This window comes from Enhydra lutris, unplaced genomic scaffold (assembly GCF_002288905.1).
Source record: "Enhydra lutris kenyoni isolate GAN:26980312 unplaced genomic scaffold, ASM228890v2 scaffoldscaffold18, whole genome shotgun sequence".
NCBI lineage: Eukaryota > Metazoa > Chordata > Mammalia > Carnivora > Mustelidae > Enhydra > Enhydra lutris.
In genome coordinates this window covers 28,016,363-28,033,703 of record NW_019154102.1, presented here as the reverse complement: position 1 = coordinate 28,033,703, position 17,341 = coordinate 28,016,363, and positions in this window count along the sequence as shown.

The window sequence follows — 17,341 nt, the reverse complement described above, 5'->3', positions numbered from 1 at the left end:
AGTTCAGGCATCATTCTAGTGTTACTTGCCATTGCATTTTACTGTTATTTCAACAAATCAATACATTCTGATATAATAAAGAATGCTGAATTAATTAATTTTCCATATAGACTCTAGGCAGTGGAAAAAGTCAATTTCTTGTAGTAAAAAAAAAAAAAAGTGGGGAAGGGGGGTATTATGGACATGGAAAGCTATAAATATATGTCTCCTCAATAGCTGAATAGTTATTTAGTTTTAAGTAAATGAAAATACATAACCCAATGGCTTCATTACTTAAAACACTTAAGGCAATTTCATTACTTTTCCTAATTTATTTATAATCAAGTTATTTGCAATCCAATTTTATTTAAAAGTAACACATCAAGGATTTTTCCTCTATCCAAAACTAAGTTTTATAAGACTTCATCTTCAGAAGGAAGATTCAGTGTTAGTAGATATATAACATTTATATATTAAGCCAAAATGATGTCTACTCTCTCTCATTTTACTCATTTTCAGTTAAAAGCCATTTTTTTTTGTTTTAATTTGATCAAATTGTTAACATTGGTTTCACCTTCTCCGAATACATTAACCTGGCATAAATAGTATGTCTTTTAAATTGATGTTGCTTCAGTTAATGATAGGGACTATTAACAACTCCAGTTTTAAGAAGTGCCATTAGGTAATGAATTGGTCCTTTTCTCGGTTTTAGAAATGGCCTTGGGAAGGCTTATCATGATGAAGTCAATGATTTCTTCTTAGAATGAGGATTAAAGAGTAATGACAGTTTTTGAGAATAATAAAGTAAAGACCCAGAAAAGTATAATATTAACGTAAAGTAATGACAATTTTTGACAACAATAAAGTAAAGACCCAGAAAAGAATTTATCTGTAGAAATATTAGGAATATAAAGAACAACAGAAGATCCAAATAGTGTAACAAGAAACTGCAACAACAGGTAAATTAGGAGGAGAAAAAAATCGGTGGGTTTCCCATGACTGTAGAGTAAATCACTCAGTGAGCAGAATTTATGACACCCTGGACTCCACTACTAACTCTTTTAAAAGGCAAAATAGTTTTCTTCTTAAATTTGGGGAAAATTTACATTTTTAAAAGTTTAAATTTAAATTTGTATTCTCCTCTGACTTCTGTTTCATTAATAAAGGTAATGATATTTAAGTTGTCAATCTGTCTAGTTTGGGTGACATATACATATAAATTCCTATAGGTATAAATATATCGCATATTGTATTTCTATCAAGAAATTGTATTATTTCTTTATATAGGCCCTAAATAAAGTATATAAGATGGTAGTGATATTAGGATGATAATAATGGTAAGAGATTAACATCCATAAAGCAAATATTGTTGTTAAAATTTATTCTAATAGAAATACTAAATCATTTGATTCTTACAATAAGCTTATGGATAAGGTAACATTACTATTCTCATTCTTTTATATGAACACCTAACTTCAAAGATATGCCAAAGGTCAAGCAGCTGTTAAGTATACCTACAAATACATTCATGTTCAATGAATATTTTTAAGTGCCTATGCTGTGATAAGCTATATAAGTTTATACATTGTCTCTTTTTATCCTCTAATACACCAAAGAGGGAGATAACATTTAATCCTGACTCTTCTAAAGATGAAATTGGGGTTCGGAAACATTTAAGCAACTTATCCAACAAAGACTAGAGGGACCTGAAACCAGCATCCAGACTCAAAACCTGAATTCTTACTTATTACTATGCAACACTATCTCCAGATATATTTTAAATAGTATTGGGTTTTCCAAAGTGATGAAACACTAGTTTTCACATTTTTGTTATAGTGAAATCATATTCAATAGTATTTAATGATCTACATAATGATCTTCTGCCCAACACATGCTAAAAGAAAGCAAAGGTTTTAGGTCTGTTCATTGGGTAGGACCATCGCTATATAATCCAAAGGTTCAAAAAGAAAAGAAAATCTCTAATCATGATCTGACATTTTATTTTTCAATATGCCATGAAAGTTGGCCTTAAGAAATCTGTTTTAAGGCAAAGAATCAAAATGTTCTCGTTCAGTGTTTTCTTAGTTTGTTCTTTAAGTTTTAGATAGCTTTTTGCATTTCAGCAGAAAAAAAGAATTAAAATATTTGAGAGTAAAGTTGCTGAACTGTCCAAACTACAACCCTGTGTTATCAATGAACTGGCACTGAATTCAATAATTTGAGAAGAGGTTCTATCTGGGAAGGATTAGCTGAGGCCAACTTCGTCAATCATTGTACAGTCCCACATGTGCCTCATATTGATTGGAATTAAAGAAGAAAGTTAAAGGAATGATGGCATGGAATGGTAGAATCATGGAGTAAAAACAGCATTTGACTGAGTATTCCAATTCTGGTTCTACTTCTAACATGGTCTTATAAACTGTCCAGTCTAAATTTCCCTAAAGGCTAAAACCCAGGAATACAAGTAGACTGTATTTAAGGTCACATACTGCTTAACGAATTATATTTCAATAGCAATGTCTATGTTATTGGAGATGAGATGGCTAATTTCCATCCCTCCAGCTTTAAATGAAAATGGACAAGTAATCTGACATATGTATGCTTCAGTTTTCTGGTATGGAACATAAGAAGTAAATCCAATCTCTTGTATGCCTCTCAATCAGGGCTGTGCAATAGAAATATAACATGAGCCATCACATGGTTTTTAATTTTTTAGTAGCCACATTAAAAAAGAAAAAGAAACAGGTGAAATTAATTTTTATAAGATATTTAATTCAATATTATCATTTCAGCATATAATCAATACAAAAATACTGATGATATAGTTTATATTCTTTTTATGACACTAAGTCTTTGAATTCTGATATATATTTTACATTAAGGCTCATCACAATTCAGACTAGCCACACTTGAAATGTTCATGAGCCACATGTGACTACTGGCTACTAGTGACTAGAATTAATTATATAATCTATCACAGGATGTGACAGAGATAATGATGCAATTAGTATTTAATTGTTTTTATGATCTGCCATATCTTATTTATACCCTTTACTACTATGGCATTTAAAAGAAGAAAACACAAAAATAGAAATTATAACTACAGCTTGGAGTTTACCATTTAAAATTAGACATATGTATAATACCACACACTGAAAGTGAGGGGCAATAAGTAGAGAAGATGGAGGTTAGGCTTTAAAATCTGAAAAACCTGAAACAAGGCCAACCTTCCTCTCATAGGAGCTGTGTACATGTATGCATATATTTGTGTGCATTTCTTTCATACAGTACTCCCTCTCTGAACTATATTTCTCTCATCTGTAAAGTGAGAATAACAACATTTTACATGCAGGAATGCTATAGTGATTGCCTAGCATATAAAAAAAAAATTCTCCTCAAATATAATTCTCTTCACTCAGCATACTCTCCCATCTCTTGCATTTGATTCGATCTTTGTCACTCTCCAGGATCTTACAGCTGCCTACAGAGATACCAAGCATAGTTCAACAAGTATTATATCACAAAATTTAAGTACATTGGCACTTTGTTTCATATAATTTAAGAGCTGACGGGTGTCCTTTTTTTATATATAAAAATCTATGTAACTCCATCAGCCAGTTAATTTTATGAACTGCCAGAGAAGTTAGCAGTAATAACATTGATACCGCTGCTAATCCTTACCAACACTGAAGGTGTACATATCTATATCTATCTATCTACCTATCCACTTACATACCTACCTACAACTCTATATTGGGAATTTTGCAGGCATTTCATTTGATTCATAAAAATGATATGGTGATATGACTATTGTTTTTTTCATTTTATTAAGTCAGAAATAGAGTTTTACACTTTGTTAATTTGCTAAATAACAAGTCTGCCTCTGAGCTTGTGAAGTTTGAATTTCGTCATGTTGTGTCTCAAAATCTGGACAAGAATTGCATCAAAGTATCTTACTTCTTCCTAGAATCATAGAATGCTGGGGGGAAGATAGCCTAAAAGCTCATTTTACTTCAATTGCTAATTCAATAGTAGAATTTACCCTTCAACATTCTGAACATTTGGTGATCTAAGAAGAGACTAAAATTATTTTGAAATCAGATGAGGAAGGTCTTGTACTAACAGGTATACAAATATTTTATAATGGTTACAGTCCTTCCAACAGTATGCCTGATACTGGTACATAGATTAAAAATTTAAGAATATAATGAATAGTCAAGAAACAAACCCAAGGAATATATGAACTTAATACATGCTGAAGTTAGCAATTTGAGCTATGAGGATAAAATGGGTTTTTGATACATGGTATCTCTTGCTGGAGATTATTATTTGAACACTTCCGCTTAGTCCCAGGCATTTTCTATGCACTGTCTCATTTGATCTTAACAATGACCATAAGGTTTTAAGTATGAATATTATTTAAAATTTACAGGTCAGATGAACAGCTTGGAAAGGTTTAGTGACTTCCTTGTTCTCATGAAGATAAAAATTGCAGAGCTCAGGTCCATACCCAGATCTCTCTGATAATAGTTTTTGTTTTTTGTTTTTTTTTTTAAATCAGTAAGATTTCTCCCTTATGTCTTGAAGACAAGTTTGAGTGTCCCTTGATACATAACCTTTTACAGGCCACTTAATTTTCTGCTTCTTTTTTAAAATAAGTTTTCTCTTTCTCTCATCTTTTCCTCTTCATTTTTCTTGTATTTCTTCTCCTCCTTCTTTTCGTTCTTCCACTCAATATTCTCCCTGAACATGACTGACCTCACTGACCCCATCACTTCCTGTATCTCCTACAGAAATTAAGGGTTTTGGTGGTGATGGTAGTTGGTCTTAGCTGGTGATCCCTTCCAGACATCCTAGCTATGGTTTTTTCTTTCTATGTGGTAAACCACATGTTGGTAGTTTCCCTCCTCCAATCAGTCTTGCTCGTATTTGCCTGAGATATAAATATGAAGTTTCTGGAATGAAGATGGTATGCTAGATTGTATTTACTGAAAATGACCACACATTTTTTTTTTTCCCAGCTCACATGCAAATCCAGAGTCTTGGTGATTCCCCTAAAGACGGGAGGTTATTGCCCTCAAGTGAACCTGGATGCATTTTCCTCATTATTCTATGAATACAATGTGGCATAAGTGACTGTGTTTGACATCTGAGAACTGGTCTTAAAAGCGATACAGTTTCTGACAGACCCTCTCTATTGAGATAGAGCCTTTGAGGCTTTGAGCCACCAAATAAAAATTCAGCTGCTGTTCTGGAGAGAACATGTGGAAAGAACACCCAGCTAGAAAGGGGTTTTGTAAAGGGGCCTCAGCTTTTCCAGTTTAACCGGCTGATTTTATCTTCCCATCCCAAGTGTCAGAGGCATAAGTGAGAGAGCCTTCAGATGAGCCCAGCCCTACACTGACTGCAAACACATGAAACTCTGAATGAGGACTACCTAGATGAGCTCGTTAACTTGAGAACTATGAGACATAAAAAAAATAAAATGGCTGATAAAGTTTGGAGTTGATTTTTTTAATGAACCAATAGATAACTAGAACATATAACAACTTCCTAATATTCATGGTGGGATATAATTTTTAAAATATATATAAATTTCCCATTATTATTTCCATGGAAATTTAGGAGAAGTGGAGTTCTTTCATTTAAGGTCCACATTTTGTACTACAAATCTCTCTGGTTTATTTTGTTAATTAGGTTAAAAAAAAAAGCTACTGATGCATTTTTCATCTGGCTGTCACTGAATGGTACTTTGCAGACTTTGCACAGCGCTCATGTGGGTTCATAATTAAGCTTTTTAAATTAATTAAGCCAATAAAAACAATTAAATCACAGAAAGACTTCCTGGGTCACTTGGTCCGAGTTCCTTCCCACATTAATAAAGTTTTCAGAGAGAAGGCAATGACCACCAAGTGTCAATATGTTCAGGAGATTTCAAGGTCTGGGAAAGAGAATGAGGATCTTAAATTATGCCACTTAAACGTATGAATTCTTCACAGTTTGGGGGACCTGCCATGTATACTTTTTCACTAAAAAATAACATCATAAATTATTGAAGATGAAAGGTGATTTTTTATAAACACATGTGTTTATGTTTATGAAATCCAATGGAGTCATACATTTACTTTTAAGTCAAAGAGACTAAGAGAACAAATCTAACATTTCTATTCAGCTTGGTGCGAAAGAGTAACTATAAACGTTTTCTGATCCTGGCTAATGAATGACAGGACTTCAAACTTCCACACAGTGAGTACTGAGTATCCTCTTTGCCCTTGATCTGCAGCTCCAATTCCGTGCTTCCCACTGGACATTCACAAAAACAGAAGCCCTTGCATTTCATTTACGCTTTGTCTGCTTAGGCTGCTTTGTTCATACAAGTGTAGCACAAGGCCTATTAAGTAATACTCAGGGAATGTTAGATGATGGTGATAGTTATGATAACAGCTATGATGATAATAGAGTGTTTTTCTTAAGTCTTTAGAGCTTTAAGAGTATAATTTATCTGGTTCTTTTTTTTTTTAATTTTTAAGGTAGATGGTCAGAATTTGTAGAAATTTCTCAAGCTGAAAGAGCCTCTGATGTTCAATTTACTTGATGCATATTGCAAGAAATATAAGCTTGTACATTAAAATATAGTAAGTTATGTAATACATAAAATATATCTGGTAAAAATGTACAATGAAATATCATTTTCTCTTATATAATTTCACTCATCATTCCAAATACTAAGGACATTCCTCTATTCAACTATCCTGAGATTTTAAAATTTCAACTAAAAAGACACATGCATTAAGCTGTCCAAGAATTATCCATTAATAGATTGAAAGAGACCACAGTTCTATGGGTCCCAGCAGTTTCTGAAGTGTGCATAATGGATGCCAAGACTAAAAGACTCTCCTCTGACCTAAATAAACCTGAAGCATTAATTTTAATGGAAGTTTCCACTACAAATAACAATGAAGTGAAGAAAGAATGTGGCCTTCTTTAACTATAAATAAATTATAACTGAATAATGCAGACTAAATTACACAGGCAAAAATACCTTTTCCCAAGAAGAAAAAAATACCTTTGAATACTGAAGTAAGTACGGATATAGTTTCCAGGAGTGTTAGGACAGTCACAAAATTCCTGCTTATAACTGCAACCTTAATGATTGATAAGCGTCCTTTTTTTAATCTATCATTTTTTATATCTATCAACTGAGATAATTAAATGATCCAGTTTACTTTTCATTTCATTTCCAGCACATTTCATTTATAGCAATATTCAAACACCATACAGTACTAAAATGATACACCCTTATTTTAAAAGCCAACTATAGCTTGCCTTCAGCTCAGCTCAGGTCATAATCTCAGGGCCCTGGGATTGAGCCCTTGGTCCTTGGGCTCCTTTCCTAGGGGGGAGTCTGCTTCTCTCTCTCCCTCTACTCCTCTCCTATCTCGTGTGTTCGTGCACATGCACTATCTCTCTCAAATAAATAGAAAAAAAAAGAAAAAGAAAAGATGAAACTCATTATTTACAAGAAAGCTACAAAAAAAGTTCTAGAAAATTATGAATGTGATTAGCTAAATCCTTTAGTTTGACTCAGATCTTACCCAATACAATGTATTTTATAGAGCCTGAAAAAGAATGCCCAATTCTTTACACTTCTTCCTTATCCCCACAATTTTCAATTAGACAATGCCTGTTTTAAAAGTCATTTTAAAATTCTAAAATTAGGGACGCCTGGGTGGCTCAGTTGGTTGGACGACTGCCTTCAGCTCAGGTCATGATCCCGGAGTTCCGGGATCGAGTCCCGCATTGGGCTCCCAGCTCCATGGGAGTCTGCTTCTCCTTCTGACCTTCTCGCTCATGCTCTCTCTGTCTCTCTCTCAAATAAATAAATAAAATCTTTAAAAAAAAATAAAATAAAATTCTAAAATTATTTTTTGTAAGGTTTAAATCATCTATTTGAACACTGAACATTTCTAATATTCTTTAAGCATAATACTTAATAATAGCTTAATTTAATTAAGTTATTTTAAAAATTAATGTTATTCTTAAGATTAATTTATGGACAGAATATTCAAATACTCAAGTGGTTCATTCCAAATAACTTCATCTAATGGAGCCAAAATAAAGAATTATTGAATTTTTGATGTTTTCTAATTATTATTTGCTGAAGAGTAGATGATATAAAAAACAATTTTATCAAATGGCTGGGAATAATTCACTGGGTTAAAGAAAAACAGGGAAAGATAATATAAGTACAATGATCTAGTTTCATCATTAAGAACAATAACCCTCATTAGATTATATAGAGAGTAGTATAATCCTAGAAGCTTTTAAGTCTCAAGAGTGAGAAAAAATGGTATCTGCTAATGCTTATATATGATGGACCCTAGTGCCACCAGGGTCTGTGTGAGGATAAAATCGCTTACCAGGAAAATTGTGAAAATCAGTATAGTTAGTTCTAAAATTTAAAGTCTAAATTTCAACTTCTATATTACTCAATGTTTCCTCCTGATGGGAATATGGATATAGTAAGGAAGGAAAATGAGGTTAGATATATTTGATATGGAGAATGTCTAACTTATAGATACATAAACCATTCACTAATTCAACAAAGGTTATTGAGAAACTATTACATGCAAAAACTGCATTAGAATCTACTGAAAATATTTCTTTCCATTAACTGAACCCAAACATCCTAAAACTCATGACATTTTTTTCTTGAAAACATCTAATAGAGATCGTTCTTTCATTTCCTGCTCTTCATGCACTAGGATGAAGACACAGTTTGCTTCTTATGTGAATTCAGAACACTAACCTATGACTACTGCTCAACATTCTTTCTTCTCTTCAAACCCAGACCGACTTATTTATTCTAACTGGTGATCTCAACAATTCAGTCAATAACCACAATAACCTTCCTATTTTCTTCTCCATTCTATTCATAATTTCTCAGCAACACATTAGTAACTCATTTCTCTTGACCTCATCATTATCCGAGTAGAAAATTCAGTAACACTGCATTGTTCTTTTTTATCACGTGTCATTTCTGCTTCACCATGGCAAAACTTGGATCTACTCAGCATGACTATTTCTTATAAAATATCTTCCTTTCCTTTCCCTCATCCTCCACAGTTACTGAAATTAGTTTTAACCTCATTGAACTCTTTATTTTCTAAATCCATCAGTTACAATATAACCAAAAGTCCTTATATCTCAGCAATTTCTTTGGCTCTCATTTTAGTTCTGCCCTCCTAGGTATTCAGAATGTACTAAATCATAGATTTGCACAATGCCTATCTTGATAATCTTCGGATCTAGTGCAAGCTAACTTCTCATTTCAATGCCAAGCAGTAGTGTTCATGGCCATGAACCTTCTATTTCATTTATCTTTGCCCTTGCTAGTGCTCAGAAATGTTTTACTCCCTCCATCACAGAAAAACGGTACATATAACTAATCAAAATGAAAAGACTGAATTAGCTCAATTAAATATTGGTCTATATGGTCACCAGATTGGACTAAAGTTTGGGCAAGATGAGGGTGCTTGGGTGGCTCCGTTGGTTAAACCAGGGCCTTGGGCTTAGGTCATGATCCCAGAGTCCCGGGATTGAGTCCTGCACTGGGCTCCCTGCTCAGTGAGGAGTCTGTTTCTCCTACTACTACATGCAACCTAATTTTAAAAGTGGTACAATGTGAAGAAACAAGAAGTGTTCCTCTTAGAAGTGACAGAGTGCATTATGTGGGTATATGTTCTTTTTTTAATTTTTTTACTCTTTAAATTACACTAAGAGCTGGGGACAAGAAATTTTTTAATGCAGTAAAATGAATCTAGCATCAACCTAATAGCAAATATTCCATTTATGATGAAAACTTTAGCACAGAGAATCATCAACAAAATGAGATAGATGTCTGCTCTCAAATCAGTTACTCGGGTTTAGTAATGCAATTACAAGAGAAAAATAAGATAGAAGAAACAGTAACCTTCAAAAACTACTGAAATCCACAAAATATACCCAAATGATTGGAATGTTGTATTAGGATAATAGATAGGAAATATTACTATTTTAATAATGTTTATCATTCCTAATTTTTTCTGCAAGTTCAATATAATTTTTAAAAATTATCAAAATAAAAAAACAAATTACAAATTATCAAAACAAGGAATTTCATGAAAACTGAAAAGTGATCCTAAAATTCACATGAAAGAGGCAAGTTCCCAGATGAGCTAAGATAATTTTGAAGAATACATTGAGAATGCATATCTTATCAATAGCAAAACTAATGATAGACATAACTGCACAGTTCGGTATCATCACTGATACCAGTATCGGTATCAGTGATAGATAAGTAGATCAGTGGAATAGAATTGTGAAATAACAGAGAGTCACACATGTATGGAAATAACATATGCCAGGGCTGACATTGCAAATCATTGGAGAAGGAAAGTGTAAATATCAAGTTCTCCAAAAAGCATCCTACTTAGGAATGAAATCTTCAAATATTTCCGCTAAAATGAAAAATGAGATGGGATGCCTGCTAAAATAGATTTTACCCAACACTGTAATGCAGGATTTAGAGCCATGAGAAAAGAAACTAAAGGATAAGGGAAAGACAAAAGAATTAAAAAGAAAGAATATAACTCATTTAATAAGCAAATAATAGGATTTGCTGAACAAATAGTTTAAAAGTATTCATACTTGGGGCACCTGGGTGGCTCAGTTGATTAAGCCATTGGCTTGGTCATGATCCCAGGGTCCTAGGATTGAGCCCATCATTGGGCCCTCTGCTCTGCAGGAAGCCTGCTTCTCCATCTTATCTCCTCCCTGCTTGTGCTCTCTCTCTCTCTATCTCTGTCTCTCTATCTCAAATAAATAAATAAAATCTTTTTTTAAAAAAACTACATGTATTTTTAGAATGACTAATAAAATTCAGCAAATTTTCTATTAATATAAAAGAAAATTTTAATAGTTATAAAAGTTATAAGGCATCTGGCAATAAACATGATCAAATATGTGCAAGATTTACATGACAAAGTATTAAACTTTATTGAAAGATTTTAAAACATAAAACTAATGGACAGATTCACCATATCTGTGTTCAGGAAGACTCAGTCTAATAACGTTATTTATTCTCTCCAAGTTAAATGTGATTTCAATCACAACCCAACAGAAGTTGTCATGCAAATTAATAAGCTAACTCTACAATGCGTGAAAAGTGCCAAGAGGCAGAATTACCATGATGCCCCTGGAGACAAAACTGAGTTAAGGACACTCGCCATTTTAGATCTCACAAACTTTATAAAAGTACAGTAATAAAACTATGGTACTGATTTAAGTGATTACTTTAGAAATATATTGGAAAATAATAAGAAATGTAGATAAATATATACTTGTACAAACACCCATATATGAACATTGGTTACTGTTTCACTTAAAGTAACAAGAAATAGAAAATTTCTAACAGCAGATGTTTGGTTTAATAAACTATAATTACATGATATACAGAGATGTCATTTAAAATCAAGAGGTACCTTCCTTATACACAAACTATGAATCATGGAATACTACATCAAAAACTAGTGATGTACTGTATGGTGACTAATATAACATAATAAAAAATAGAATTAAATAAAATAAAAATAGTAAAATAAGTCAAGAGGTAGAATGAAAGTTTTAAATCATAAGATATTGGTCATAATATATTGTTTAATGAAAATATGATAAATATTATTGCATTTCATTTTTGAAATATGAAATGTGTACATATCTATATGTCCATATATCTATATCTCTATATAGCTATGCATAGCAATGACCAAAGATACACAAACTGAAACATGTACCCATTTTCATGTCTGTGTCGTGGGACTGAGGTGCTATGTGGGCTTTTAATCTACAAGATTACTTTTCAAGTGTTCTTTTTAAGTGCATTACTCTTTAATGAAAATTTTATTATATTTTTTATTTTTTTTAAAGATTTTATTTATTTGACAGAAAGAGAAGGAGAGAGAGCACAGCAGAGGGAAGCAGCAGGCAAAAGGAGAGGGAGAAGTAGGCTCACAGTGCAGGGAGCCCGATGTGGGGCTCGATCCCAGGATACTGGGACCATGACCCAAGTCAAAGGCAGACACTCAATGACTGAGCCACCCAGGTGCCCCCCAAAATTTTATCATTTTGATAAAACATTTAGTGTCATGGGAAAATGCTCAGCCTTTAAAGTCTTCAAAATATACACAGAATAATATAGAGCATATACAAATTTTAATATAAGCAAAATTAAAATATGTTTATGTATACTGGGAGTTTAATGTTCTTTTTATAGTTCTCTTCTCTATGATAATTTTAACTTACACATTTTTTCTTATTTTCATTGTTACCATAAATGAACTTTGGTCAGGAATACCTGTTGACTGCCTGACAAAATGGGCTGTGTGCATTTATTCCCAGCAGGTTCTTTGTTCAGATGATATCTGAATACAATGACTAGGTTCTGAGAGAAGAGGCAAAATGCACTGAGGGAGCAAAGGCAAGGAGGGTGACCAAATTAGAAACGCCTACTAAACACTAGCGTATAATTATGAAGTTTTCATTTTATAATAAAAAAGAAGGAAGACAATTATATATAAGTCTGCTTGACTTCAAAAATTTTTCTGTATACTTGTGGCCATGTATAGCTTAAACCTTAATCACATTCATAAAGCGGCTTCTTGGCTGCTTTTAACACTTTAATGCTGTTACATTCCCCTTTGTTTAGAAGAAATTAAAAGCAATGTAAAATGCATGCTTCTTTTGGGCATAATAAAGTGAACTCATGAAGCTGAGCCTTATTTCTCTGTTTTGTGAACTCTGACCATTTTGTCTAATGATAGCTCAACCCTACGCAGAAGGCTTAACAGGATTTCCAGAGAATCTCTCCTTTCCTACTTTGTGGTGGAATATCATGTGGCTTGGACTTAGACAAGTAATTAACTCCAACAGAAAACTGTGGTAACATTTCAAGCTGTTTTGCATCAGACGCCATGAACCTTTTCTCACTATTGGGAGGAAAATCGTACCCAGATCAAATTTTGCTACTTGGAATTACCCTCCCTAAGTTGAGAGAGAAACAGGTTTAACTGAGTGAAAAAAACAAAAACAAACAAAAAATTCTAAGAAATATGAAGTCCCCAGTTTGCAATAAAAAACCTAAATAATCCAAATCCTTGAAAATATGCAGCCACATTGCTTATCACTGCAGTACAGGCACAGGTTTTTTTTTTATCCCATTCTCTAAGACTATTGCTCTACTTTTTGCCATCAGCTTTAGGAGATCCGTACATCATACTCTTCAGCTTCTGCCAGGTTTTCTGCTGAGCATAACAGTCCCTCTAAAACCACAGCTTGGTTATCTCACTTGTGCTGCAGCCTTAGTAGTTCAAAGTCCTCTAATGTTACATATCAGTTCGCTTTGCACATTTCCGCAGTTAGGGAAATATTCATAGTTCTATGTCATTACATTATTTTTAAATTCTTTTCCTGGTTCTTCCTTGAAGACAAAACAAAACACAGAAATACACTGTTCCTTACCCACCCAAAATTTATGTATTATGATTAAATTCCCTTTGCCACACTTTATCCTAAAGCTTTACTAACACTCTTCGCCATTAAAAGGCAAATGCTCAGGTACCTTATACCTCTGGGACGAGGGGAACATAAGTAGGAGAGAATACCTCATGTTCTAAATAAATTTAATACTTATTTCAATACTAATCAATCTGATATCAATCTAATATAATCAAATCTATGCTATTCCACATATAGCAATATTCCTATTTCATAGGTAAGAAAACTGAGACTTAGATTTCATAAATTATTCAAGGTGGTGAATGGCACACCTAGAACCTGAATCATTTTCTTAATTATGAACTGGTTATTATAATCATTAAATAAAATGATGGACATTTGGTGTCAGGGGCTCTCTCAAGATTGCCTGGTACCAAGCTAGCTGGGATTTGTGGCTGTCTCCTCAACAGGAAGGGTAGCTCACCACCTTCTCTTTACACAGGGCCACAAAATGCCACATTATTATAAGGCTTCCTGTTTGCTCATGCTCTAAAAAGTTGAGAAGCAAGACTGTAGGGACCTCTTCCTAGAGCATACCCCAGAGTATACAATACCCTTCCCTCAGCCTGTCTCTCTGGAAGATGATGCCCGCTCAGGGGACTGACTCCATGTTCCACCTTGCTAACCCTCTGCTTTTGAGTTTCTTCAATAAAGTCCATTTCTTTCATCTTTTCTTTCTCTGAGGTACTGTTTTTGCCTTTAACCCCCAGTACATGGTATGTGAAGAATTTGATAAGTGTTTGGTGAAGACTGGCAGTGACTGTTGTTATTATTTGTTATCATTATTAGAATGAACTATCAACTGGAATTTTTTTTTTTAAAGATTTTAAGTATTTATTTCAGAGAGAGAGGAGAGAGCACAAATGGAAGGAGGGGCAAAAATTATGGGATAGGGACAAGCAGACTGCACTGAACATGAAGCCCAATGCAGGGCTCCATCCCACCACCCTGAGATCATAATCTGAGCCGAAATCAAGAGGTGGACGCTCAACCGACTGAACCACCCAGGTGCCCCATTTTCCCATGTTCTTTGACCGAGGAAGGCCTCCTTGCCTTTCTGTCTCCAGAAAACTCCTATATCACCTTTAAAATAGTTGAAATTTCACTTCCTCTCTGACTTGCCCAGGTGAATTTAGACACCTAATTTACATATGGCTGTATATATGTCCTAAATATACTGCAATGTTATGTGTAAACACATGACTCCTCTACTAGGTTGTGAGCAAGTAAAGGTGCAAGGTCTTTCCATGCGGATTAGAAATAGAAAGGTAGTCTCTAACCAATACGCGGTAAACATTTTTTTTTTCTTCTTTTAGCCCATTAGTAATGTTGTTTAACTATTTTTTATCTGGAATTTTTTTTTCTGTATGTTACACAGTAGAAACATCTAAGAGATAATTTATTGATGTCAGTGTGAATCTTCTCTTCTTATTGTTTTGAATTGTCCTAACAAAGACTTAATGTCATAAAACAGGGCTCTGTAGCTACTTTAAGGATGCCCCATGAAATTCTTTTTAGTGATCCTTCAGAATAAATATATTTTCCCACAAAATACAAAAGCCAAGTCACTTTCTTGGCATCATCCTGGGGAAAAAATAATTATGTTTGGAATAATAAATATGGAATGTTTAGATTTGGGCATACGTTATGTTCTTTGCCAAGGCTCTGGCATAGCATTTGTTATCATATTGGTTTTCCTCAAATCCACTCACACCCCCAGTTCTCTCTGCAATATATTCCACCTTTTTGACAGTACAAAGAATTATTTCTAACTGATGGAAATCAGGTGGGAAAGCATTTGCCTTTTTATTATTCTGAATAAATACTTAGGGTTCTAAAGGGAGAAATTTAAAAATATATTGGGTAAATTGCTAAATATCAAATCATCTTCATTTAGATGTTCAATACAGATAAATGATAAATAATATGTAAGTAGTAGACAGACAAGAATGACTGACAATCATAGAGGTTTTGGTATCTCAAATATGATAAGGACTGCCATTGGAATATGATTTTTTTTTAATGGTGAAAAAAATCATGTTAGATTTTTCTGAAAGCAAAGTACAATATTCCTTAGTTTTATATGGTAGTTGCCTTTCTGAAAATTCAATGTATATTAAAACAACACAAAAATATTAATTGTATTTATGTAATGGAGTTAAATTCCATATGCACCTTTGAGTGAATTTTTTAATGCTACCCTTTCATTCTAAATACATGTGCCTCAGCCAGGGCACATGGCTTGGCTGGACTTTGGCTTTACTTGGCCCCTTGGCCAGGTATCCTTGCACTGCAGACAAACATTTGCAGAGGTCCTTGTTTTGGCTTCTGATAATAGTAAAAGTTTTTCACTTATTTTAAGACATTATAAAGTCTTTTTATACGCTGAAGAATATTTCATTATTTCTTACCATAGGCTAGAAAATTCTTCATTACATAGAACTTTTCTGTTCACTGTAAAGCAACTACCATCACTGACCACTGCAGATTTAACTTCAGTAGCTTCTACATATGCGAACTTAAATTGAACACAGGTCTCTAAAACACACTCTACACGGTGGCAACACACCCACTGAGAACCACTGCTTTAATCTTCACTTCACTGGTCTTCAATATTAGAATCTATGCTCTCATATACTTTGGCACACCTTGGATTTTTAAAGAATTCTGTTTTGCTTTTACTTGAGCCTCACAATATTGCAGGCAACTAACAGAAGAGACGTTTTTATTCTCAATTTAAAGACAAGAATGATAAAGTGACTCTGTAACTAAAGAGTTTCGAAAATATGGTAAGAACCCTGTTGTCCTGAAGGGGTATTTTCTTTCTTTTTTTAAATTTTATTTTATTGTTTTCAGTGTTTCAAGATTCATTGTTTATGCACCACACTAGTGCTCCATGAAGTACGTGCCCTCCTTAATACCACCAGGCTCATTCATCCCCTACTCTCCTCCCTTCCAGAACCCTCAGTTTGTTTCTCAGAGTCCACAGTCTCTCATGCTTCATCTCCCCCTCTGAATTACCCCAACTCACTTTTCCTTTCCTTCTCCTAACTGAAACAGGAAGAAATTGACAATCTGAATAGACCAATATCTAGTAACGGGATTGAAGCAGTGATTAAAAACCTCCAAAAAAACAAAAGCCCAGGAACTGACAGATTCCCTGGGGAATTCTACCAAACATTCAAAGAAGAAATAATGCCTATTCTCCTGAAGATGTTTCAAAAAACAGAAACAGAAGGAAAGCTCCAGACTCTCTCTCTCTGAAGCCAGCATTACCTTGATCCCCCAACCAGGCAAAGACTCCATCAAAAAGGAAAATTTCAGACCAATATCCCTGATGAATACGGATATCAAGATTCTCAACAAGATCCTAGCTAATAGGACCCAAAGTACATTAAAAAGATTATTCACCATGACCAGGTGGGATTTAACCCTGTGATGCAAGATGGTTCAACATTCGCACATCAATCAATGTGATAGAACAAATCAGTAAGAGAAGGGAAAAGAACCACATAGTCTTCTCAATTGATGCAGGAAAAAGCACTTGAGAAAATTCAGCACCAGTTCCTGATTAAAACTCTTCAAAGTATAGGGATAGAGGGAACATTCCTCAACTTCATAAAGTCTACCTATGAAAAACCCACAGAGAATATCATTCTCAATGGGGAAAAGCTGAGAGCCTTCCCTTTGAGATCAGGAACATGACAAGGATGTCCACTCTCACCACAGTTGTTCAACATAGTACTAAAAGTCCTAGCAACAGCAATCA